This window comes from Sorex araneus, chromosome 2 (assembly GCF_027595985.1).
Source record: "Sorex araneus isolate mSorAra2 chromosome 2, mSorAra2.pri, whole genome shotgun sequence".
Taxonomy (NCBI): domain Eukaryota; kingdom Metazoa; phylum Chordata; class Mammalia; order Eulipotyphla; family Soricidae; genus Sorex; species Sorex araneus.
The window spans coordinates 356,644,897-356,671,376 of NC_073303.1; positions in this window are offsets into that span (position 1 = coordinate 356,644,897).

A 26,480-nucleotide genomic window follows, 5' to 3' on the forward strand; every position below is an offset into this window, starting at 1 on the left:
ATAAGGCACTTTCTTTGTATGTGACTGATCTGGGTTTGATCCTAGACACTCTATATGGTCTCCTGGGCCCATCTAGAAGTGATCCCTGAGCAGAGTCAGAGAGGAAGCCTGAGAACTTCTGGGTGTGATCAAAAAAACAAAGAAAAGAAAGTGGAGAAAAAAACCTCTTAATGTTATAGGTGCACATTTTTTTGCCTGTGATTTTGGGTTATAGTTAATGATATTTTGGGAACCATATACCTAGGGCTCCTGCCTGCAAAGCAGAGGAGGGGTGACCTGGCTGGAAGGCCTTACCTTAGGGATATTTGCTCTATCGGCTGAGGGGTGAAGGACAGAGAGTGGGCACAGGACAAACAGGCCATCTGCCTCCCAGTGGGCAGTGTGGACTGTGAACCTCACCCCAACACCGCACTCTCACCCTGACTGGATTTGGAGACTCAGAGGACTGAATCCCAGGACGGTGAACAAGCAGGTATTAAACCGGGCCAAGATTTCTCCAAAGAAATCACATAAGGACAAGTTGCAATGCAACAAGCAAAGGGTGTTTATTGGCTAGCTCAGCTAACTGGAGCTAGGGCCCTTGTCCAGCTCACTGACACAGTGGCAGCCTTCTCAGAACGAGCAGCCCCAAGTCTCAAAAGTGAGGGACTTTTAAACCATAACATTATATACAGGGACTTTCTGCAGACCACCCTTTTGGCTGAAGTCTGAGGGGCTTTCCACTACTTATACTTGGCTGATTGGTTATAAGTTGGAGTTACATAAGGGTTATATAGAGGATCTTCCCTACCTGCATCTGATTGGTAACCCTTAGTTGACCTCACCATGGCTATCTCATTTTGAGAAAATCATGACTCACTTCCAGGTATCTGCGCTCAATTCCAGGAATTCTGGAACCAAAACGTAGGCTTAGCTCCTTCTGGCTCCTTTATGAGCCTGTCATGGCGCTGCCTTTGCTTCTCTAGCTCTCACGGGCACCCTGAGGGTCACCCCAAGCTCCAGGAGTTGGAGTCTAGCTGTGGGGTTCTGGACAACATGTGCTTTCTCCTGGAGTCTGGGCTTCTTCATGTTTAGGGGGAACAGTGAGCCCATCAGCACTTTCCAATGAGGATTCAAAGAGGGGGTGCCCTCTGTTTACAATAGCCAGAATCTGGAAAAAACCCGAGTGCCTGAGAACAGATGACTAGTTAAAGAAACTTTGGTACATCTATACAATGGAATACTATGCAGCTGTTAGAAAAGATGAAGTCATGAACTTTGCATATAAGTGGATCAACATGGAAAGTATCATGCTAAGTGAAATGAGCCAGAAAGAGAGGGACAGGCATAGAAAGATTGCACTCATCTGTGGAATATAAAACAACAGAGTAGGAGACTTACACCCAAGAATAGTAGTATATAATGCCAGAAGGTTGGCTCCATAGCTTGGAAGTGGGCCTCACATGTTGGTGAAAAGTCGTCCCAGATAGAGAAGGGAACACCAAGTAAAATGTGATTGGAGATCCTGCGTGGGGAGGGAGATGCGTGCTGAAAGTAGACTAGAGACTGAACATGATGGCCACTCAGTGCCCCTACTGCAAACCACAACACCCAAAAGGAGAGAGAGAGAGAGAACAAATTGGAATGCCCCTCCACAGAGGCGGAGTGGGGCGGGGGGGGGGGGGAGGAATGGGACTGGGGGGTGGGAGGGATACTGGGTTCATTGGTGGTGGAGAAGAATGGACACTGGTGGAGGCTCTCAAACATTGCATGAAGGAAAAACAAGCACGAAAAGGTGTGAATCTGTAACTGTACCCTCACTGTGACTCACTAAAAAAAAATAAAATTAAATAAAATTAAAAAATATATATAAAAGTTGTTCTCCCTTAAAAAAAAAGAGGGGGTGCCCTGTTGGGGAATTGCAAGGAGCCAAAGTCAAAGATGCACGTCCCCTGTAGTGAAGCAGAGCGGGGAGCAAGGCTCAGCCTCACCTTCATAGCACTGCTGGGTGTTCCCCAGGGCCCCCCCCCCGCCCCACCTTGAAGAGAACAGTTCACCTGCTCCAGCGTTCATCACCCCCAAGAAGGTGTGTCCCCTCCCTCCCCTAAACATGTGTGACAGACTCCGGTATCCTCCTCCCATGCAGCCCAGTTTCTGGGTGCCCGTTCTGGAGCCCCCACATCGCCTGTGGGTATGAAACAACTGTGCCTGGGGGAAGGGCCTGGGGCTCCAGGGGAAGTGGGGGTGTGTGGGGTGCAACCACAAAGTCTCCAGTTCCCAGGAGCCGCTGGCAGGTTTAGCCGCCTCCTGGGGCTGACCCACAGACTTTTCGGCCCTCTCGCACCCTTTGCTATGGCCACTCCCCTTTCCAGATCAGTTCTGAGTGATAGGTTTGGAGCAGGAGAACCCTGTGGTGGGGGACATTGGACTCTTCTTCCCTGGAGAGCTCAGCACGGACCTCAGGGGCAGGCAGGCTGCAGGACTCCTGTAGAACGAAGGTTTGTCCAAGTGGGGTTGAGTGTCCTTGTGACTCAGGACCCCCTGAGCTTTGTGAGGCTCTTGTAGATGTCAGGGGCCAGGGGGGCCAGGTGGGATGCCTTTGATTTATTTTTTTATTTAAGCCTCTGCTGTACTGGAGCGATAGCACAGTGGGTAGGGCATTTGCCTTGCATGCAGCTGACCTGGGTTCGATTCCTCCGTCCCTCTCAGAGATCCCGGTAAGCTACCGAGAGTATCCCGCCCTCGTGGCAGAGCTTGGCAAGCTACCTGTGGCGTATTCGATATGCCAAAAACAGTAACAAGTCTCACAATGGAGATGCTACTGGTGCCTGCTGGAGCAAATCGATGAACAACGGGACGACAGTGCTAATGCTACAAGCCTTCTGCTAATTCTAAGAGGCAGATTCGGGTCTTGCACCCGTTTTTGGATGTAGAAGAAGAGGCCCATTGTGACTCAGAGTCATTCCAGGTCACACAGCTGCTCAGGAGACAGATGTCCTAGGGGCTCAAATCCAGGGCTGTTCTTGGACCTTCCCAGGCTTTTGTTCCATGCTCATTGGAGCTGAGGCTTCACTTCGCTACAGCAACTCCTAGAACCGGAACCCTTGTGCATGAATAAGGCCAACCTGGGGCCCTAAGGATAATTCTGATCTCGCAGAATGCACATTTTCCTGGGTGCTCTATAAGCCGGGAAACCATGTCTTCTCTACCCAGGGGGGTTCCTGCTTATTTGCGGTCCCTCATCTGCTCGGCAGGGAACTTTATTGATGCAGTGGATACATTCCCAGTTGTACCTGCCTGCTTTGCCTGCCCCATTCTCTCCTTGGTTTGGGCCGTCTCCACCACTTCTGTTTCCAAAGAGCCTACAGGAAGGTTTGGTACCTCTGGCAGGGTCTTGGCACATGGTTCTATCATGTTGGACACCATCTTTCCCACTATCTGTCCCCTAGCCTGACACCAGATCCCCAGGGGCCTCAGCACTGTCCTGGCTTGATTCTGGAACCTGGCAACCTTCTGGTTTACCTGGAGAGACCAGGAATGAATGAATGGTGTGAGAGCACAGAATCCAGGGCCAGGTGGGAGAAAGAATTTAGAGAAAGGAGATGAAAGTGAAACATGGTCCTGGGGAGTTGGGAGATGTGAAGTCCAGCCCCACCCTTGCTTGCTATTTGACCTTGGGTCACTTCCTTCTGCCTCTGGGCTTCATTGTCTTTAACAAAGCGCCAATCTAAACTCAACTTTGGTCAGATGTCCCGGATGCAAAGATATGTAGATTGACCCCCAGAAGAGCTGGCAGGTGTGTCTGTGTCCCTGAATTGCAATTCAACAGCCCCCAGGACTCCCCCTCAGCCCCTTATAATTGCATCCTGCCCTTGGTGTCCACACTCCAGCCCTCAGTGGGCCCTGGGCTTTGTCCCTCCCTCCTTCCCTCTCCCCAGCCTAGATGGTTCCAGAATTTATAATTGGCTCTCTGTGTCTCTCAGACACCATCGAGTTGTGCTCAGCCAACTTCCCTCCCTCTGACACATCTCTTTCCTCCCTCTGCTGTTGGACCTTCCTCCCCTCCCCTCCCTGCTTTCCTTTCCCAGAACCTTGACTTCAGCTCATCCATCTTTCCTGGAGTGCGAGTGCGCCTGGTCCTGGCGTTCCCCTTCCAGAACGGGCCGTGGCGGGGACAGGTGCTGTCGGATGCGCACATGGAGAGAACGAGCTGCACCCCCCCTCCCTGGGCACCGGGAAGATAATGATCAGAGTGCTTCCCTCCCAGGGCATGATGAGAATCAGTGAGTTAATGCCCATAAAGTATTATAATTACTCCATGGAGTCATCTGATGGAGCGATGAGGAACTGGGCATCTGGCTCTAATTGACTTAGAGCTGGAGAATTCAGGCAGAAGCAGCAGCCTCGGGTTTTTCTTTCCTCTCTTTTCCCACCCACTACTTATATTTTACCTCCCTGTGCAAAACTACATTGCTTTTTTTTCTTTTTGGTTTTTGGGTCACACCATGCGGTGCTCAGGGCTTACTCCTGGCTCTGTGCTCAGGGACCACTCCGAGTAGGGCTTGGGAGACTATGTGGGGTGCTGGGAATTGAATCCGGGTTGGTTGCATATAAGGCAAGTGACTTCCCTGCTATACCAAGGCTCTGGCTCCCAGAACCGTTCTAAGCTGAGACTGACTCTGCCTTGTGAGAGAGAAGTTTCTGCATAAGGGCTAGAGTGAAAGCACAGCGGGTAGGGCATTTGCCTTCGATTCGGCCGACCTGGGTTCAATTCCCAGCATCTCATATGGTACCCTGAGCACTGCCAGGAGTAATTCCTGAGTGCAGGGCTAAGAGTAATCCCTGTGCATTGCTGGGTGTGACCCAAAGGGAAAAAAAAATTCCTCTGGAAGTTTCTGCATAAAGATCTTCATTGTTCCCACAGCTTGGACAGATGAAAAAAGAGGTTCCAAGCACCCCATGGACATAAGCTCAACCACTCAGCTGGTGGTCAAGGATTCCTCTTTCCAGGACCCCTGAGATCTCTGCCTCTCCCTTCCTCCTTGGCTTCTCCCCCTTACCACCACCACCCCCACCACCCCACACTCTTTCCCTTCTATATGCCTTTGTTGGGAGGTCACTCCTATGGTGCAACCCCATGCTGACCACAATACTAGGTTTTCTCTTTTGATTGTTCAATGGCTGATGAAGAAATGGCCACTTCTCCTGGAGGAGCTGTGGCCCCAGTTTCCAAAGGCACCTCTACCTTTGACCCTCCATGTAGCCCAAGACTCTCCACTGGCCCCCTCCCAGCTGTGGTCCCACCTGGCAAAGCTGTTCCTTCCATACCTCTGACCACGCTATCCCTCTGTCCACACATCTCTTCTCCTGCCTGCCCATGGAGACACAGCTGCATCCTCTCAAAGGCTTCTCAGCACAGCTCGACCTCTGGACCCTGAGCAGGCCGGGTGAGCTGGTCCTCAATCACCTGACCCGGGGCTGCTGCTGTTCAGTGGCTCTTTGGGTCACTGATACCCAGATTTTCATTGCAATACAAACGGGCTGTTTTAGAGCATCAACTCAAGGATGTAAGGAGGATGACCATGGCTTTGCCTGTTTCGCTCCGCAAGGCCAGCACCCAACCCTTCCTCTGGTATTCTCAGCTCATCTGAATCTGTCCTCTCCACTCACTTTCCAGCTTTTTCTGGCCCCAGGGGAGTCCTGACTCTGACCCAGCTGGTACTCTTCCCCGACCAGACTGGCCAAAGGGCATCCTTGTCATGGGCACCATAGCTCTGATCCTGCTTAGTGTCACTGCACCTGGGGTCCTGCTCTTTGGTGAAAAACTTGAGTCTTTCATGGATACCCTCCCTGCAAATGTCACTCCCTCTGACCCTGTCCAACATGCTGGCATGATCCCATTTACAACCTTTAAATCTTTTTTCTGTCTTTTTGGAGTATAACCTCTTGAAAGCAGAGACCAGCATTGTAATCAAATCTCAAGTAAAATTCCAGACATCTTTGTTGGTTCATTGACTTGGTCACTGGTTCTGCTGACTTATGTTTGGACTTGGAGGTTGAGTCTGTTGCCCAGGTGATATTGGTCTCATCTGGTACAGACTCAGGGGCGGGAAGGTCACAAATTGGTTCTGGGCGGGAGGAGAAATCAAAAAGAACTGCTAGGGATAAAGTGTTTGTAGCAGTCCGGACTGCCTGGCTACAAGAAAGTTAGTGCTCATACACAGTCGGTTCTCTGCAGCACACTCCTGGCTCTGTGCTTAGAGATCACTCCTGGCAGGGCGTGGGGGGGCCATTTGCGGTGCCAGGGATCAAATCCAGGTCGGCCATGTGTGAGGCACATGGTTTGCCCGCTGTACTATATCTCTGGCCCCCTTCTGCTGAAACATTGAACTCACTTGTAAACCTACATTCCGTCTCTTTCACTAGCAGGCAGTAATGACCGAGAGAGCAAACAGTGATTTTCAGTTCACAGACATAAATGTTTATCACTGACTGCAGAAACAACAACATGACCCTCATGCATGAAGCAATAAAGCCTCTCCAAGTTGGTGGCACTGTCCAGATTCCCCTTTTTAGCAATCTGCCCCTTCCCATGTTTGTGTCCTCCTCTTGCTGGTCCTTGGAATCACTTTCCCTGGATTCCGGCTGCCCATGGGACTTAGTCTCAGGAGAAATGTGCAGATGAAGCAGAAATAGTTTGTACCTGCCCGGACCCACACAGGCAGAAATCAGGTCGTTCTTCAAAGACATGGGTTCTGAGTCCAGCAAGGGCTTGAGTAGAAAAGGCTTTTTCTGAAAGATGATTTCTTCATTGGCTCAAAATCTTGACTGGCATTGAGTCCTCCTGCCTTCCTGGATGGAGCCTGCAGTGGACAGGCCTTTCCCCAGGAGGGCAGCTGTGACCAATCACTTGGCCACTGGCTGTCCTTGCTCTGGGCTCCTCCACTAACCCCCTGATTGGAAGGAGGGCTTATACCCCATCTCCACCACAATGCTGGAGGGACGCGGAGGCCTATTCTGGGGGCCCTGAGCCCCATCCAGCTTCCTGTCTCCCTTCCTTTTGTTAAAGCCAAATGAAACAATGTAATTAGCTTGTTACAATTAAAGTGACTCGACTGGATAAATTGTAATCACCCAGAATCAAGTCAGGCATCCCTGCAGGTCCCGGACATCGCAGCTGAGCTGCCTCATTTGCATAATTAAAATATACAAATGATAATGGATTTTGTACTCAATTTCCAGCGGCTGTGAATTGGAGAAACTCTGAAATTAGAATAACAGAGATGAAGCCCGCCTTGAGGTAATGGGGATGACAAGTTTTGACAGTAGGGGTGTTTATAACACTAGTTTCTCGCTACAAAATAAATAAGTACAAAAAAGATTAGAGAGCGATATTAGTTAATAGTTCCACGGGCAGTGGGAAGTGGAGACAGACTATGATTACCTCTGTGAATTTACACTGCCTTTTTTTTTTTCCTGACAAGCTCTTGTCTAACCTTAGGGGATACCTTCCCCCTGATTATGAGAAATTGAGAATGAATTAAATGCATAAAAAGCGCTGTCACAGATCGACTCACCAAAGGAAAAGGAGAGAAATGCAATTAGTCTTGCTGCTCTTGCTTCCAGCCAGAGGTGGATTGAAGGCACGTGGGCTGGAGGAGGCAGAGAGGGCGAGAGAGTGGGGAGAGATGAGCTGAGGAGGGAGGGACAGTGGGGGAAGGGAGAGGAACTGAGGGGAGAAACCAGGGGGTGGGCAGAGGCGAGCAATGGCTGAGCCAGAATCCAGAGTTACTCTGAAGTGAGATTTGAGAGTCCTGGCAAGAACCCCCTTTTTTTTCCTGGCAAGAACCTTTGACTAGAAACAGACTCTACAGAAGATGCCCAGAATTCTGGTGGACAGAAGCAACAGATGAGGGTTAGTTCCTTTCTTCTGGAAAGTTCCATGAGGATGAGGACCTCTCTGACCGACTCATTGGATAGTCCCAGTTCTTAACACTACGTTTTAGTAAGTGGTTATAGCATGAAGGAAGAAGCTAAGGACCACAAAGGATTATTAGAAGAGATGGGAAAAGACCCTGAGGTCTCCAGTTACCTACTTCCCCATTATTCTCTGGGCTGGCCCAGTCCCATCAGGAATGTTGCCTTGTCTCTGCGTTCAGAGCCCATCTCTCTGTGGCCAGTCTGACTTCATGCTGCAGTCAGAGGTGGCAGTGGAAGCGGAATGGATGCCCATCTAGGAACAGATGATTAGGCACATTAAGACCAGTGAGGACCAGGGCAAAAAATTCAAAAGCCATACTGGACAGCTCTCATGGGTGCTCTGACAGGGTGAGGAGAGGTGTGTCCCACAGGGACAGAGTCTTAAGAACTCCCACCTCACTGGGTGTGCCTGGGCATCAGTCAGAAATGGGAGTAATCTACCCAGCCACTGCACAGTCTTAGACCAGGGGGAGAGGGTGTGTTGGGATGCTGGGGGTGAGGCTAGTGGCTGCCATGTCAGGCTGTAGGGGCTCTGGGAGCTTTGGGATGGAGTGGGGAGACCCTCCTGACCCTGGGTTCCAAGGAATGATGGAACAAGGTGCTGCAGCAAAGGCAAAAAAGTCCTTTAAGAAGTGCCCTAATGAGGCTGAAACCGTAATACAATGGGTTGGGTACTCGCCTTGTGTGTGGCCAACTCAGGTTCAACCCCTGGTATCCCATATGGTCCCCTGAGCACCAGGAGTAATTCCTGAGTGCAGAAGTAAACCCTGGTCATCAATGGATATAGCTACCCCCAAATACAAAATAACAACAATGGGGGGGGGGAAAAGAGAAGAGAAAGAAAAGAAAAGAAAAAAATGTTCCTTGATGGCACACACACACACACACACACACACACACACACACACACACACACACACAGACCTGGCAGTGTTCAGAGCACAGAGCAAAGCTGTTGGCTATTCTCTCCCAATGAGTGAAATATAGGTACCTATTGTCAGCCCAAACAGATGGGTGGAGGAGAACTTAGCATGTGTCTCAGGCCTACATGGAACGGTCTTATCTAGGCAATGTGGTGCTGGGATCAAAATCAGGTGAGGCTTCTGCTTGGCCCTTGAACTTGAACTCTCTTGAACTTGAACTTGGACCCTTGAACTATGTCCCCAGCTGCTCCAAGTTGCTTCTTCATCCACTGTTTGGTAGTTCCCAAAATTCATCCAAATCCTTCTTGCCTCATCAGGGAATTTCTGCCTCTCATAGGTGGTTTGACTAGTCTGGAAATTGCTGCTTCTAAGGTTGATAGACTGGTTAGGGAGAAGACCCCCCTTCACCCCCCACTGGGCTGCAACCACATGTTGAGTCTTATGGCCCTCATAACTTCCATGTATCCCCCCAGCTCTCCGGTTCCTAGATCTTTTTATGTTGTTTGTTTGGGACCACACCTGGCTGTGCTCTGAACTTACTCCTGGCTCTGAGCTCAGGGATCACTCCTGAGGGAACTTGGGGGGACCATATTGGGTGCTGGAGACTGAACATGGGGTTGGCTACATGTAAGGCCAGTGTCTTAACCCTTGTACCATTGTTGCCAGTGAATGTTCTCTGGTGACCTATGTGAAGTAGGGAGGAGAGAGATGGCAGCCTTGAGAAGGAAATCTACCAATTTCTCTCTATCCACCTGGGTCACCCTGGGAAGTAACCTGGGAGATTTAGAGCTGGCAAAAATCTGCCATGAGCCCCTGCAAATGTAGACCTCATATCTCACCAGCCCCACTAGGCAGCCATTAGGCTGGGTCTGAAGGACACTTGTTTTGGAGGTGTGTGAGAGATGATGCCTGACACCAGATTTCTTGGGGAACTGAGCACTCAGAGAAACTCAGAGAAAGAGAGAGAGAGAGAGAGAGAGAGAGAGAGAGAGAGAGAGAGAGAGAGAGAGAGAGAGAGAGAGAGAGTAATTTTAAAGTAATGTGCTCAAAAGTGAACACGGGCTTCTCCAGAGGGGCAGAGAGTGGAGAGTCCACAGCTCAAGAGGGGAGATATAGGCAGCAGCATGCCAGAGGGCTGCACGTGACCAGCAGCATGGACATGGGCTGGCCACACATGTGTGCCTTCCTTTGTCCAAATTAGTTTATATACACTTTTCCCAAGCTGCCCCCGCATGGGGCTTCCTACCTAGGTAAAAGTTGGTTGCTGTGGCCTTGTCATAGGGGAGTTTGGATGGTCCTTCTCCAAGTCCTTATCTCAGCCTTTGTTCCAGCTGGAGCTTCTCTTAGAGGGGCTCAATGTGGTATCTTTGGGGCCTGTGAGATCTCAGTTCCTTCGGTCAGAAAGTGGGTTCTGGCAACAATGCTTATAGCAGCTTTAGAGCTAGTAACAGTAACTTCTTCAACTCCTCATCTCAGCTTTACTACACCCCAAACTCATTTCTAGGGGCCCTCCCCTCACTACCTGGCTTCCTGCAACTTTCCCAGCCTACTGTGGACTTGCCTCAGGTTCATGGCATCCAGGTGGCCTCCTCAATGTCACACACCCCTTATCCTCATGGGTGTTTCTTGCCTGGCACTTCCACCATCTCCTCAGCATCCTCCTTCTTGACAGACCAGGATCATACCTTCCTCCTCCTGAGAACTGGAACTCTGTCAGGGGAGGAGTGACCACGCAACTGTACTCAGATTCCAGAACTTGTCACCTTCACCATAGGCATGACTTATTGAAGGCATGCATGCATGTGCCAGGGGAAAATAGGAATGCTGAGATGACTAAGGAAGAAAGGGAAAGAAGGGGACAGGAAGACCCAAGGGGTGTTCACACCCCAGGGTATGTGCAGGGGGGGGGGAGAGAAACACTGTGGGGGACTCTCAAAGCCCCCTATAGGAACCTACCACCTTTGATGAGGTAAGCTCAACTCAGCTGGACTCACTGGGTAATGCTGCTGCTCTCACATAAGAATATGACCCCAGGAGCCAGGGAGATAGCACAGCGGGTAGGACGCTTGTCTTGCACTCGGCTGACCCCAGTTAAATCTCTAATACCACATAGGGTTCCCGATGCCCTCCAAGAGTGATTCCTGAGTATATAGAGCCAGGAGTAAGTCCTGAGCACTGCCAGGAGTGGCCCAAAAACTGAAAGAGAAAAAATAATCCAAATTCTTCCCTCATACATGGTCTCCTTTGAGTCAGGGCCTTTCTGGGAATCTATTTTCTGGAAGACTTTGGGATACCCCTTTCTCGGGGTATACGAATGCCACTAGGGTTGTTCTAATGTGTTCTGGGCCCATGGATTCAAGCAGGGAGAATTTTCCTCCTGGATAACCTCTGACTGTGGGTCTCCTCCTAGAGGCTCCATACATCTACCTTGTATCCGGAACCTCTGGGTAGCCAATCTGAGGCCCTGTCTATTAGAGGATAAATTTTTAATGGGTTTTATAGTCTGGTGGATAAATCAGTGAGGGAGAGACAAGGAACTGGCAATGTCTAATGAATATCGATTGGGCCACTTAAAGGGGTACCCTTGCCAAAAGGGGACAGCCACCCAACACAGTCAGACTAGCCATGCTGAGTGACTTAGGGCCCTGGGACCCACCCCCTTCCACATCAGAGGCTGAAAAATATCTCCAAATTGTTGGCCACCAATGCCAGAAATAACAGCACTTTTGGGGTAAGGGTCATGCTTTTGTTAATGTTCATAGACCTTTGAGTTTACTTATTACAAATAAGTACTTCCTTAGTATAAAATATCTACGTCACTATTTCCCAAAGGATGTGAGATAGAAGGGAAAGATGGAACAGAGGAGATCCCAATCATTTCCCTGATAGTTGTCTGGATCTGGAAACCCAGAAGACAGCATCTCACACAGGTGCAAACACTTGGGATGTACTTTGTGTTATAAGGAACAGACAAAGCCTCAAGAATAGTACACATATATATATATATGTGTGTGTGTGTGTGTGTGTGTGTGTATGTGTGTATAGCAATGTCAGTTTTGCTTAAAAGGTTTTATTTAAAAAGGTGTTGTCCAATAAAATTTACAAAATGTCATGGGACTATAGTTAATGAAAACTGTGTAGCATATTTGAAAGTTGGTAGGAGAGTTGTTCTTATGAGAAAAACATTACATTTGTGGAGGGAAATGAACACCTGATTTGTCAAAGAGAACTACCAGTTTGCTGAACCACACACTCTGTTTCTGCTGTGTTAGAGAGAGGCGTTCCTCTAGGACAGATGGAGAACTGGCTTCAAGGCTAAAGCTCCAGGTGCCAGTCACATTCCAAGCTCATAACAGAGGCGTGGTAATAACAGGCATGTCAAATTATTTGTTGTGCTATTAAGGGTATGCAATTAAGTGCTAAATTTTGTGGGAGGCTGGAAGCCCCAGGGGTTTTTATAGATTCTGGGTTTTCTCTAAGACATAAGACATGCCATGGCTTCTAAGAGGATCTGTTATATTTGGTAGCACATCCTGTAAGGGCTTATCCTGGATGATGTGCCATATTTATAAGTACATTTTAAATTTCTAAATATACTAAATATACTCTAAATGGAGCGATAGAGTATATAAGTATATAAGACTGGAGCGATAGCACAGCGGTAGGGCGTTTGCCTTTCATGCAGTTGACCCGTGCTCGATTCCTCAGCCCCCTCAGAGAGCCTGGCAGGCTACCGAGAGTATTGCGCCCGCATGGCAGAGCCTGGCAAGCTACCCGTGGCATATTGGATATGCAAAAAAAAAAAAAACCAAACCAGTAACAATAATGAGAGACCAGTCACAATGAGAGACGTTACTGGTGCCCACTTGAACAAATCAATGAGCAACAGGATGACTCTAAATGAGTGTATTCTTCTCCTCTTGGAAAGTTTTGTTTACAATAATGGTGTCTTTCCTCCCCCTGTTGTTTGGGCTGCACCCAGCAGTGCTCTGGGGGCATTCCTGAATCTGAGTTCAGGAGTGACCTCTGGCAGTGCTCAGAGGACCACATGCATTATGAGGGATTGAACCAGAGTCTGCTGCCTACAAGGCAAGTGCCTTAACCCAGTAGCATCCTCTGACCCCTACAGTGGTGCTTATTTCCTCAAATAATTTTTTAAAGTTTAGGCACCGTGATGGTGTCTTAATCCAACACATATTGGGAAGTTCTTTCAAGGACTACCTTCAAGATCAGCTCTGAGACTCATGAACCAACTTTTACTCCCTGAACCAACTATTCATGAACCAACTATGAATCACAGGCCTGTCATGGGACGGAAGTCAGGAGAGCCAGACAACCAGAAAAGGTCAGAAGGGAAGCCCTTGGCATAGATGGAGATGTGGGGGATTTAGTTAACTCTTTCATTGCTTCCTTTATCACGTGGGACTTGTCAGCTCTAGTTTAGTACGTGCTTGATTTGGCTACATCAATGCTATTCTTCATTACCCAAGGCTTGGTCCTGAGATTCCTTTTGAGTCCCCAGAGAAATATATTTTGCCTCTTGTGGCAGGAAGCCAGCCTTGGAGGGACGTGATACAGAGAAGGGCTGGAGCAGTGTTTTTTTCCTGGGTAGGGGGCTCCTGGCCAAATCTTATGGGAAGCAAGTTCTGTCTGTGCTGCTTCTAGGCCATTTCCTATTTCCAGAGAGGGCTTGGCTTCTGCTTGTGAAACTCAGAGGAGAGACTTTCACAGGGGAGAACTGTGCCATTCTGGGGGAGTCATGTGGGAAGCTCTGAGGTGTAGACCCATCTACAGGTCTCTGACTTGTAGACCCATCTTATGATATGGAGCTGGAAGCCACTATATGAGGTCATCTGGGTCCACCTTATCTCCTTATGGGTGAAGAAAGAGACTCAGATAGGTTAAGTCTTGCTGGATACTGATTGGGGGGGGGGGTAGAGACAATGTTGGGATTCAAACTCAGGGCCTTCCACATGCAACGCAAGCTCTTCTGCTGAGCCTCGTAAAGCTGGAGAGTGGCAGAATCAGGTGTGTCCATGATAATACCCTAACCAGGTGGTGAAGTCCCCAGGCCAGGTTCCACACATTCTGCCCCTTCCCCTGGCATAGTGCATTGCTGTAGGCACATGCCACACATGGGAAAATCTTAATGATCTCCCAGAATGATTCTTGTGTGAATTTGAGTAGGCATTATCATCACCATTACTGATCCCCAAATCTCTGGTTTTTGTTTTTGTTTTTAAATTTTAGTTTGTTTCTTTGTTAGTGGTGTCTGTGTAGGTTGGCAGAGGGGCAGGGGGTTGGGGTACTGTGGAGAGACACCCCCAGCTGCTATGGGGTTCCTGTCTCTGCTCATGAATGACCCCTGGTGGTGCTCAGGGACTGAATTGGGCTGGGTGGGGTGTGAGGCAAGTGCCTTGTCTCTCTAGGTCTCCAGCATATCTGCTCTACTACCAATTTTTGCTTCAGGAGACTGGAAGTGAGTCCTCAAGAGTTCCCATTCCTAGCAAGTTCTCAGGTGTCACTGCTGCCCTTCCAGGGCTTGTGCTCCGAGGGTTGCTATGGATGCTTTTTGGCTTTACCCGTCGCTATATAATTTAAAGCACTTCATTCCCAGGAAGCCTACTTTATTAGAGAGTAAGTGGCTACGTGAGAAATCCCAGACTTAAAAGATACTAGTTTAAAAGTATTTAAAGTGAATAATTACCTTCAGGGTGGTCTAGGTAGAAAGATTAAATAAATTAAGTTGAGTCAATAGGAATTTAAGCATCATTTGTTAAAGCACTACTATTAGTTTTTCTTTTCCTAGTGGAAATTCTCTTCTTGTCACATAATCCTAATTAATTATTGTATAAAGACCTGAAAACTTAAATGCACAAGGGAGTAATAATCTTATGTTTCATTAACCAGCAGCTTCAAAAGCCAGAACCAAGTGTGTAGAAAGAGCATGAACAACATATTCCGAGCAAGGCTCCCTCGAAGGCGGCCGGAGGTGTCTGCTGCTTCCACTTGTCTCTGAATGTGTTAACAGGAGCACACATTGACGCTCGTAAACATCTCGTCTCTGGCCAATATGATCTTACTGGAGTTAGCCAATCAATATGAATTTCAGGAGTATTTGTCATTGATTTTACAATATGCTTTGTAATTACTGAATCGATATAAAATTCTCAACTCATTAGAAGATTAGCTTTGTAAAATCATTTATATTAATGTGTTTAACCAATAGCATTGGAATTCCTTTTTTTAAAAAAACACTCCTTGTTTAATTACTTACATTAAATATGAATCAATGCCATGGACTCACTGCTCGATTTACAAAGGATGCTTACTGTGTGCCTGGCCTTTGATAGCACACTCCCGGCTTGGGGTCCAAACCAGGCTCTAGAACAAAGACAGAAGTTACCCACCCTGGCAACCTAAAGTAGAAGAGCAGCCCCTTCCCCCTCAGGCCCATTAACATTAGGGCCTAAAGCCTTGGCCCCCGGTTTCTCAGTTTATTATGGTAGCTTGGACAATCAACTGGCTGTTGATGTGTGGTGTCTTGGACAGAACACAGAGCATTGAAATGAGAAAAACTCCCAGAACTCTGAAGGCAGTGTGGTGGCTTGAGCTGGGAGTCACGTTTTCAGCGGTGATACTAGCGGCAGCTTGACACAGACCCCGAAGCAGGTGGGACAGCCTTTGGTCCACTTCGTAAAGAAAGAAATGGAGTCTTGGGGGAATGAGGTGATGAACCCCAGGTCACTTACAAGTATGCATGCATGGCAGAGATGGTTCTAGAACACAGACTTTCTGTTGCTGGGATAAAACCACTGCTACACAGGGTTGCAGAGAGAGAGCTCAGTGGCTGAAGCCAGGCTTCGCATGCAGGAGGCTTGGGTTCAGTTCCCAGAACTTCATTGTTTCCTGAGCACCATCTAAAGAGACTTCCGAGCACAGAGCTGGGTGTGGCTTCTGAGCACTGCCAGGTGTTGTCCCTTACAGAGTATGTCCCTGACGCAGACTTCAGTTTAGACATTCACTGATCTTGAAGCCAAAGAAGTGCCTCTTGGACCAAGAACCAGGTTGCCCATAGCATCCAGACTTTGAAGCACAGTTCTGGGAGTTTGGCAGATTCCTTCTGCCCCCATTATTGAAATACCCTGTTTGTCATCCCTGGCGGTCATGGTGAATGCTGTGATTAGGCCCTGAGGCCCTGGATCTGAGGGTTTCTAGGAGGCCTCTAAATGCACTGCCTTCTTGCATTATCACTAAACCCTAGTGAAGAGCTAATGCTGTTTAATTAATTCTTTTAATCACTGTGATTTGCAGTTCTACCATGCTATCAGTGGTAGGATTTCGAGCATGAGACATTCCAACACCACATCTGCCACCAGAGTTCCCCTTTCCTTCCTCTGTTGTCCCAGTCCTGTCATTTTACAGGTGGGGAAACAAGCTCCTCAAGTGCGCAAGTGAGTCACTTGTATTGCACTGACAGCTCCTACACTCCCTATTTATTTAATTTATCACCATAATCTATAAAGCTATTCATAACAGTGTTTCAGGTATTCAAAGCAACCACACTATGCTCACGACCAGTGTCCCTTATCCGTGACCCAAGGTTCCCTCCCTCTCCCTAACCTGTCTCCTTAGCAAAATCATTAACACAATTTCTTATTGTTCATTATACTTTGGGTTACATGCTTACACTAGTTGCTGATTCTTATGGTTTTTCTGTACATAGTTACCTCACCTCCATATCCCCAAATAAATAAGACCCTTGATTAATGCCCTTATTTTGCTCTTAGTCTACCTCCTCATTTCTCAGACCTCCACCCTGGGCAATCTCATTTCTATAATCCAGTGAAAAGTGTTTGCCATCATTTGGCACCTTCTATTCCCTTGTCTTATTTTCCCGTATGCCTCAGATGAGTGAGAAAGATATAGTATTTGTTATTCCCCTGATGTTCTTTGCTTAATATGAACCCCTTCAGGTTGCAATCAACTGCTTGATTTAATTTTTTCTGGCTGCATAGTATTCCACTGCCTCGCACACCTTGTGGCCATATGCTCCTTGGCCACTCCATCTACTTAAATAATGGCTTTGTGGGGCCAGGCACTTTGTGTATCTGGTCTGGGTGGTCTGCTCTGCTTAGTGCCTGGTGTGGCACTCAACAAGTACTGGTTGGGTGAGGTGTGGAATAGATGTGGGCAGACAGATAAAGGGACAGATGGATGGGCGGATAGTGGATGGACGGACAGATAAAGGGACAGGTGGATGGATGGATAGAAAGGGTGGGGCAGGTTTTCTTTTAGGTTACCTGACCATCCAGTGGTCCCTGGTGTCAGAGTGAACTGCTGGGGCATAGGAGACACCAATGCGCCTGTCAGAATGGAGGTGTTGGAGGTTGAAATTCTGGGTCTGCCCTGGACAAAATGATGAAGCAGCTATGTGTGCTTTAGGGAATATCTACCCTCACTCCTGTGAGTTTGCTCTTTTTCCCAAATCACCCCAGTTCTTTTCTGGAACCCCCTACCCAGACTTTGACATAGCATCCAAACGCAGTGCTGGATTTTGTTTTGAGCCCAAGCTCAGCTGGCTGGGTGAAGAGAGAGGCTGGCAGTTATTCATCTGAGTTGTAAATGACCCACAGGGTTTGAACACACAACCCACTATGAAATGTCACGCCTCTCCATGTGGGCTGGGCGCTGATGGAGGGCGCCCATCAGCTGATGCTGGGCACCGCTGCTTCTCTGGAAAGGAGGGGATGTTGGCTGCTATCCCAGGGACTCCTGTGCATCCATCAGAGTTCTCTGCTACCAGCTGCTTGGCATATTGTTCTTGTACCATGCATGCATGTGCCAAATTGTCAATGTGCTGGGCTGGGGGCAGCATGGGGGCTGGTGTAATTAACCCCTTCAACGTACCTTCATCTGGAGTTGCCCCAGAGAAACTTGGCTCCAGGATGGCCCACGTGGCATCGAGGATGGTGGAGGCTATCAAGGAAATCAAGGACTGCTGTCCTGCCTGCCCTCGCCAGGGAATATGGATAAGACAGGGAAGGGGGATTCACAAACTGGGGAGCAAATGCCCCTAATCACAGGCTGAGAGTGGTTGGCTGTGTCCTATGGGAACCGGCCTCTATCTGGGCCAATGTGCCTTTCTCTGAATGTACATTCTTGAAACTCCTCTCTTTGGATCTGGGAACTCTAATTCCATGCTCCTCAAGTTATTTTGAAGCTTTAAACATTTTCTTTTTTGCTTTTTGGGTCACACCTGGCGATGCACAGGGGTTACTCCTGGCTTTGCACTCAGGAATTACTCCTGGTGGTGCTCAGGGGACCATATGGGATGCTGGGGATCGAACCCGGGTCAACTGCATGCAAGGCAAACGCCCTACCCGCTGTGCTATCACTCCAGCCCAGAAGCTTTAAACATTTTTTGAAGCAGCTTTTAAAATGACTATTGAGGGACCAAAGATAAAGGTAAGGCACTTGCCTGGCATGCTGGTTCAATCCCCAGTACCACATAGTGTCCCTGAGCACAGAGCCAGGAGTAAGGCCTGAGTCTTTATGACCTGAGCAATATATATATATATATATGTATATGTATATATATGTATGCACCAGTGATGCCACCCGCCATCCCCCCAACTCCCCCCAAAACCAAAACTATTACTTTAAAGTACTGAAATGAGGAAAAAGTTTTCCAATGACCTTTGATGGCATGCCTACCAAGAATACATCTTCCCGTTAGAAATGCACTTCACATTGTTTAGTTTAGTTTTTTTTTTGAGTTAGTAAGGAAGGTGCTTGGATCATTTTGAATTATGTTGGTATGGTGTTTTTTTGTTTGTTTGTTTATTGGGATACATCTAGTGGTACTTAGAAATTACTCCCGGCTCTATACTCAAAAATTACTTCTGGCAGGGCTTGGGGAATCATCTGGGGTGCTGGGGATTGAACTTGGGTCAGTCATGTGCAAAGCAAATGCCCTACCTGCTGTATTACGGCCTCTCGTCCCTGCTATATATAATGAGTAGAAGTGTCTGTCCTAAATGATAAAGGCTGCCTGGCAGCTTTTATCTGTATGTCACTTGTATCACTTGTCATCTCGTTGCTCATCGATTTGCTCGAGCAGGCACCAGTAACATCTCCATTCATCCCTGTCACGTGCTAGTGTAGCCCAATGGCATCTGCTCGCTCCAGGAACATGAAGAGCATCAAACCGTTCATTCAGGGTCTTGAAGAAATCCGACTATCTCGTCGGACTGGTGAGTGAGTGGTAAGTGGTCAGGCATTCTTTTGACATCCTGTGGAATAACCTGTATATATATATACATATATGTGTATATATGTATATATTATTAAACATATATGTATATATTATTGTTGGGTGTTCAAACACCAGGGTTGTTTATTGTTGTCTGCACAAACCTTATGGGTCATTTACAACTCAGATGAATAACTGTCAGCCTCTCTCTTCACCCAGCCAATAATATATATAATATATGTATATATTATTGAACCAGCATGCCATATATATATGTACACACACATATATGTTCAATCCCCAGTACCACATAGCATCCCTGAGCACAGAGCCAGGAGTAAGGCCTGAGTCTTTATGACCTGAGCATTCTCTCTATATATGCACCAGTGCCAGGTGGTGCCTCCTGCCATCCCTGCATATATACATGCAGGGTTATGTCTCTGAAGTCACCTCCCCACCACCAGAGGTTTTTCAAGGGCTGAGGCTCCTCACTCAGCCCTTTGGTGGCCATACTAGGGGCACTTGAAGGTAAAGTCAATATTGGGTTGTTAGGGCAGATGAGCAAGAAGACTTCTTGAGGACTTTGGAGTGACCAGACATATTGGACTCTGATGTGTAGGTGGCCATCATGGCCAGTGTTCAGAGCCTGGTGACATTCCCCATGGACAGAGACCCTGAGGGCCTTGGGGTGACAGAGCATTCCTTTTATTATGGAGCCTATTGGGTTCCTCGAAGGGATCCAGTCCAACTTATTTGTGGTGCAAAGGAGGAAATACAGGCTCAGGAAGGCCCTGCCCTCTCCTGAAGGAACTTTCTCTTGCCTGGGTGGCCAAGTTTTCTTCAAGACTCCAGAGAAAGATCTATGGCTCCTGTTCCTTAACAGGGTGTCCCAACGTGTGACTTTTGACTTAAATCACAGCAAACAAAAATGCCTTTGGGCCCATAGAAACAACAATTTCATATGGCTCAATCTGTTATTTGGAGATGGGCAGAAGGATGCTTTCCTCCCAGAAGATAGGCAACAAAAAACACGTAAAGAATAATTCTAAAAGATCATTGAAAAGCTGCCGGGAGCCTTTATCACTTAGAACATTTCTACTCAGTTTGAAGGAAATAGAATCAGCTTTGGGCAGTGGCTCTGATGTATGAAAGCACAGGAAGGACATCAGCAAGCCAGTGCTGATGGTCAGGGAGAGGACAGGACAGTTGGTGTTCAAATATCAGCCACCATAGACCAAGGATCTGAACATGGTAATGGTCTGTCGATTCTTCCCAACCCCACGATCCCAGTGGTGGGCCTCATGACTTCCAAAGAGAAGATAGGGGTGGAAGAGTGGTGTGACTGCCTTCATTCCCAGTCAGGAGTTCAGGAGAGGATTCAAATTCTCTCCCTTCAACTCTGCTGCTCTGTGCCCAGTACAGATGGGCAGTTAGAGCTTTCCCTTGGGGCCCCATCTCCTGTGATGCAGTTTGGGGTGGGGCTCCAAGATTTTACGGGATCAGCACAGGGTGAAGGGGGAAGTCCACCCACCTATAGGAGACAAAGGTGGGGGTCCTCCCTAATTGGCTGAAGGAAACAGACTCTTGACCCCTTGGTGAATTCAAGACACATTTCTATCACACCTGCTGTGTGGGGTCATTGCCAAGATTCTGAGGTGCCCCGGAGTGGGGGACCCCTGAATGGACAGAGGATTTCTGTAAATACACATCCAGGGAGCTTTAAAAACAGATCTGATTGAGCAGATGGGCCTGGCATGCTCTTGGTAAGTCTATATTTAGTCCACTATCGATCCAGAGCAGGCGGCCAAAACCATATTAATTTGAATGTGAAGATTAAAAACGTTTTGCAAAAGTTGTTGCCTGGGATAAAGGAGTTGATGGTCAGTACACCCAGCTTCCTTGCTGGGACTCCAATCCGCCAACTCAGCCTTTTCTTGAGTCTTCTTTGGTCCGTCAGCCTCAGTGGGGATGGCTTCACGGCCTGCTCTGAACACCACACACTCAGGCCCTCCTCACTTCTCCCCACTTTGAATGGTGCAGGACTGGCCCTCACAGCTCTCCCGTGGAGCTTGCTTCCTGCAAATCCTGACCTGAGACCCCATGCTAGCCTGGAGACCACCGTCAGTCCCCATCTACCTCTGCAGCCCTCGCACTGTATGGGGCATCATCCCATCCCTTCGCGCCAGGCCACCTATTTGGAGACATAAGCTCATTTTTATATTTGTTTTTATTTTTCTGTGACACAGTACATTTATTTTAGTTGCTCTGTACTCGTGAATTACTCCTGGATGGATCAGGGGTCCATATGGGATGCAGGGGTTTGAACCCAAGTCAACCATATGCAAGGCAAGCACCTAACTGGAGTCTTATCTACCCAGCACTGCCCTTCATGTCCATGTAATATGGACTTTACACCATTGGATCTATGCAAAGATGCTTTTCACACCTTTTCAAAAGTTAAGGTGTCACACCACACCATTCCCTCCCCCCCAGTACTGCTATCTCTCCACCACCTTCTCCTGAAATACCTCCCATGGGCGGCCCCCCCCCCCCCGCTCTAACCTCAGAGTTCCCCACAGAATGTCCTGCCTGACTCACTTCTATTTGAGAAGCATCGTTCTCTGGGAGCTGGGGAGAGAGGCAGTATCTCAGCCGCCCAGTGCTGATCTGCTGTACCGGAATCTTCTTTGCAACAAAACTTCTGGTGGTACACATTACAGTTGGAGAAGAACTTAAATGGGTGACTGCAGACTGTATTAGTCAGGACTTCTCAGAGAAACAGAATCAATAGGATATATATATATATATATAATAGTCTATATAGAAAATATATTGGACTTGATCATAAGCGATCAACTCATTCCCTGATGGACGCTGAAAAGTCCTATCATTAGCAAATGATCTGCCAGCTGGAGACCTAGAAAAACGTGTTGTGCTGGTCCATATGGCAAGGCTAGGAGCAACGGGAACCAATGCATAGTAAGCTTGAGATCTGAGATGTGGGAGCCCTGATGCTTGAGGGTAGGAGAAGATGAATGTCTCAGTTCTCAACAAAAGAACAATTTGCTCTTTTGCCTACTTGTGCCTTTGGTGGGTGAATGAATGTCTCCTTGCCTTTGGTGAGGTAAATGCCTTCTTTACTTTATAGAGGCCAATGCCACACTCTTCCAGAAATAACCTCACAGACACACCCAGAAACTTAATCTTACCCTCTACCCAGGTGCTCCCTAGCCCTGCTGAGTTCATGCAGAAAACTTAGCATCCCACAAGCTTTGGATAGTAAGACCAGGTCCAGTACTCAACGTTGAGAAGGTCCAGGAACTGAAGGTCCAGGGAGACCAGACAAGTCCTCTGGAAGCCTTTAGACACTGAACAGTGCTCATCCAGCTTAGAGCTCTTTCTTCTCTTAGAAGAATCCTTCCCAGTTCAATTTCCTCACACTAGTCTATTGTTTTCAAAACTGTCACCAGTCTAGTCACTTTCCTCGGGGGAGCCTATAAGCATCTCTCTTGAAACCTAGAATTTGTACGTAATGCGTATAATCAATGAATCAGTCACAGTAGTAACCTTATAATCTTCTTGCCAATGGGCTCCAATGTCTATTTCTCAATGACATGACTATTTACCCAGGTCTCTTGCCCTTTATGTGCATAGTAAATATCTTTGCTGCCATTTGTTGATTCCTGTTTTGCTAGTATCAGCTCTGTCTACATATTTTGGTATCCTGATAACATAATTGAAGGTATCCATTTCTCTTGGTCCACAAAAGTGTCTGGAAAAAAAAAGTAGTCTGGGAAAGCATGTTCTAATATAAGAAGGGACTCACCTTCCAAATGAATTCTGGAACCCAGTGCTTGTCCCTTGAGTTAGAGTTTCATCTGCACACGAGGCCACTTTTAGGAGTGCATTTCACCAATGACCAGTCAGGTGTCCTGCCTCTCTGAAGACCACATGAGTCTAGAGGCCCAGGTTGTTGAGTCAATGGCAAATTTAAAAAGATTACTGTAGATGTGACATGGTTACAGTAGTGTCAACATTTATGGTATTGATATACAAAGTAACTGCACTCCACCACCCCCAAATTGCCAGTGACAATCTTCCACTATCCCTACTGCTAATCTGGTCTTCATGCCCCACTCCCTGCTCTGTCCAGTGTTTGGTAAGTGGTTTTGTCATCCAAGGCCAAGTGTTTATCACCAGATCTTACTATCACCACTCAGTCTCCTCAATATGCTTAAATTATGTAATAAAAATCAACACTTGTTTTAGTTGGAAGAAAATTTGCAGGCAGAAAGTTCCCATAATACTACATCCTTATTCCACTATTGACTCTTCTTCCCCCAAGTCAAAAATTTGTATTTAATTCAGAAAAAGGAGTCACAAAAGTTGCCTCAACTCAAATTGAGTACTAAGATCACCCAGGAGGAAGTCTTCCTTTGTGTTCTTGCAGATTCCTCCTATTGTTAGCATTTTACACAAAGACAGAACATTTGTCACAGCTAAGAGACCAACACATGCATTCCTGCTAACCAAAAATCTCAATTTTGCTGCATTTCTCAAATTTTCCTCTAATATCCCTTTCCTGTTTCAGAATCTCACCAAGGACATCACATCACCTAACATTTAGCTATTGAGTCTCTTTGGGCTCTTTTGAGTGTGACAACTTACTGAGTTTGCTTTATTTATTTATGCTTTGTTTGGGGGCCACATCCGGTGCTCAAATACTCTTGGCTCTGTATTCAGAAATTACTCCTGGTGAACCAGGGGACCATATGTGATGCCAAGGATTGAATTCAGGTTGGCCAATGGAAAGCAAAGGTCCTACCTGCTGTACCATGGCTCCTCCCCCGAGATGGCTTTCTTTTGACAGTATTAAGGAAAATCATTCAGGGACTTATCATCACACACTTAGATCTGGCTTATAGAGCTGGGACCTCAGAGGCCAAATGTGTTTCTCATAACCTCCTATTAGGGACATATCCAATTAGTGTGACTTTTCCCTGATGAGGTGGACCTCCAATCACCTCACTGAAGTTCGTGGGCACAAGTTGCCTTGGATGTATTCTCACACGCATCTCAGAAGTAGCACAGAGGTTTCCTGGCTTTTGTTTCCTGGATTCCATCTTCCCTGGAACCTGAGAATTTGACCATGTCCAGTTTTTTGACCTTGGGTCACTCACCAAGAATCCTCATAGATCTGAAGATTTTCCATGTACATATGCAAAGACCTTTTAGGACTCAGGAATGTGAAAAATCTAGGGCAGGATACTCCCATACAGTTGATTGAACTAACTATTCTAAGTGCTTTTAGTATTTCTTTTATTCCAAGGAGTTCCAAGGTTCTGGAGGAGGATGAGAAGATTGATTTATATGCCATCACCTTTCTCCTAATAGGCCAGTGCTATCCAGCGTATCTGAGTGTACTCAGGAGAGGAGCAACTGATGGCTCTGCTTGGAGGTGTGACTGGGGACAGGGCTCCTAGAGCCTATAGTGTGATTGACCTACAACTTGTGTCTTGTACCTTCTGACCATGTAGAGCTTTCACAATTACTTCCTGGATGGCTTTCTATAAAACCTTAGTTCTAACTGCACAAGCGGTAGATATTGGAGACCCAGAATCTCAATAGAATCTGAGGAAGGAAGGTGGGTAGGGGTATGCCATCGCCTCTGCTTCAAATTGGCCCTAGGGAATACTCCCCTGTAACAAGAGAAAATTAACAAGGCAGGGAGCTCCCAGCCAGCCTGGAGGGTGATTTAGGTGCTTCAGGGAGTGGGAGTGAGCATTACATAAGGCCCATAGGCCATAAACCACCCTAACAGGCATAATGACTTCTGCACCTCCACCTGAAGGGGCTCGTTGCAATAAGGTAATGGCTTTGCAGCTGCCTCCAGCTTTAACTATGGGAACACTTGCTTTATGGCACCACCTGAACAGCTACAGCCTGTTCGCCTCAGTGGCAGTTTCAGGAGTGATTTGGCTTCTCTCTGTCTGTCTGTCTCTCTCTGTCTCTGTCTCTGTCTGTCTGTCTGTCTGTCTCTCTCTCTCTCTCTGTGTGTTTGTGTGTGTACCCTGCTCCCACAGTCTGGGCACTGAAAATTTGTGATGGGGATGGGTTACATCTACAGAGCTCGAGATGGTCACATATAGGCCCTCAATGCTGGCAAGAGGTAACAGGATTCTTGTCCCTACAAGGAGTAAGATTAACCCCCATAGTGATTCACTTATTTATTTACTTGTCTATCCATTTATCTGTCCATCCATCCATCCATCCATCCATCCATCCATCCATCCATCCATCCATCCAACCATCCATCCATCCATCCATCCATCCATCCATCCATCCATCCATCCATCCATTGCCACAGATTCTGAACTCATTTTATTCACACTGTGAATATAGGTCAGATTTGGTATTTTTTTAAAATTTATTTTTGCGTTCCACCCAGCAATGCTTAGGTGTTACTCCTGGCTCTGCACTCAGGAATCACTCCCAGTGGTGCTCAGGGGACTGTATGGGATGCTGAGAATTGAACCCGGGTCGGCTACATGCAAAGCAAACTCCTTACCCATTTTACTATCTCTCCAGCCCCCGGTCTGGTCTTTTTACAGTGAAATTTATCCTCTTCCGTTCTGTTTTCCTCCATTAGTTTTCAAGGAAAAGTGAAATAAAAAGTGAAACATCTATGTGGTGTTTTTTTTCCCTACAGGACCAAGTTTCAAAAGGATTCATAAAATCAAAGTGAAACAAACAAACAAACAAAACATGATACAAAGGTTACTTGGAAACAGATTTAGTTTCTAAATGGGTCCTTGAGTTCCGTATGTGAAATTAGCAATTCAAACTCCACATGTTTATGAAGTGATAATTATTTAACAGCTTGAAAAAGGTAGTTTTGGGTCCTCTGATGTCCTGTGGCCAGCTTCAACTTCAAGCCACTTCACTGGCTTCTCTGTACACTGTCCTTGGTCCATGGTGGTTTCTTGCTGGTTCTGCCCCCTGAAGTTGATGGACCCAGTGTCCTCTGATGTTTAGACATGTCCCGAGTCCTCTGCTGTCCTCCTGGCACACAGACTGCTACAGGAGCTCTGTGACCTGGGTCTTGTTGCTTTGCTACTTTTTGTCCCTTTGGCTTTCCTTTGTTCTCTGTCCACAGGGGTGAGAACCACTGCTTTTCCTGCCATCTGCCTGGGCCCAGGTGAGAGGCGGACGGAGGCTGAATTCTGCTCCCGTGCGATATGGGGTAAGAAAGGAAGTTTTCTTATGCACGTTAAGTCTTTTCTTTGAGAGGTGGTTTGGGGGTCATACTCTGATGAATACATAAAACCAGATATTTGATGCTA